Source organism: Aplysia californica, unplaced genomic scaffold (assembly GCF_000002075.1).
Source record: "Aplysia californica isolate F4 #8 unplaced genomic scaffold, AplCal3.0 scaffold00505, whole genome shotgun sequence".
Classification (NCBI taxonomy): Eukaryota; Metazoa; Mollusca; class Gastropoda; order Aplysiida; family Aplysiidae; genus Aplysia; species Aplysia californica.
Genome location: NW_004797775.1, coordinates 310,199 through 311,258, shown reverse-complemented (window position 1 = coordinate 311,258; position 1,060 = coordinate 310,199). Strand labels below are relative to the sequence as shown.

General features: G+C 39.3%; 1 long non-coding RNA gene across 2 annotated transcripts in view; it reads left to right on the top strand.

Annotated features, from left to right (window-relative positions):
• Window positions 1-621: 621 nt before the first annotated feature.
• LOC118478335 overlaps window positions 622-1,060 on the top strand; it is a 56,515-nt gene continuing 56,076 nt past the window's right edge. The window contains exon 1 of one of the 2 annotated variants that reach the window (XR_004858964.1): window positions 622-728. This is a non-coding gene — a long non-coding RNA (uncharacterized LOC118478335). The remainder of the gene's footprint in view (window positions 729-1,060) is intronic. The other variant, XR_004858963.1, reaches the window with a different exon arrangement.

The following is a 1,060-nucleotide window of genomic DNA, read 5'->3' as shown; positions in this document are numbered from 1 at the left end:
AGCAGTGAAATGAATCAGAAGTAAAGGAGAGATGGGGAAGAAAGGAGGCCAAGGGAGTGGGAGGAAAGAGGATATGACAGCAAATGACAAAACAAGACTAGAGAACAGAAAGAGGACAAAGGAGAACATTTTAGAGAAGAACATTTACGAGTCTGCGTCGCTGGCGCGTTTCGTTCTCCGGATGTTTGGGTCTTGACTGCGCGGTGAACACAGCACCCTCTAGATCACGAGGTCTCCCTTATCTTATCATATCTCATCTTTTCTTGTCTTATCTATCTTATCTTATTTTATCTTACCGTATCTTATCTAATCTTGTCTTATCTTATCTTATCTTGTCTTATCGATCTTATCGATCTTATCTCGCCTTATCTCGTCTTATCTTATCTTATCTTATCTTATCTTATTGTATCTTACCTTGTCGTATCGTATCATCTCTTATTTTATATTATCCTATCTTATCTTATCTTATTTTGTCTTACCTTGTCTTTTCGCGTCTGATCTTATCTTATCTTATCTTATCTTATCCTATCGTATCGTATCTTATACTATTTTATCTTATCTTATCTTATCGCGTCTCATTGTATCTTATCTTATCGTGTCATATCGTATCTTATTTTATCTATTTTCTAGGTAACAGTTCGTCATATCAGAGATTCTCAGACCTTGGTGACGCTTACCTTAGGATGCAACACATCCAGTCGGACCTGTAGAGTACCCACCAGGGAGAGGTTAGTTGTGGTTTTCTTTGATTTGTTGGTGTTTTTGTTTGTCTTTTTGTTGTTGTTTGTTTGGGGGGGGGGGTTGGGGGGAGTGTACGTATTCGTGACCCAAAGAGGTTAGTTTTGTTTTTGTCTCGTTATGTTCTGGTTTCAGTATGTGTATATTATGTGAGCATGTACGAGTGTGCACGTGTGATAGTGTGAGCAAAATAGGCAGTAAGAGGGACGGGACAGACAGACAGACAGACAGACAGACAGACAGACAGACAGACAGACAGACAGACAGACAGACAGACAGACAGACAGATATAGCAAGAGATAGTGGAGAGAATTACACAGAT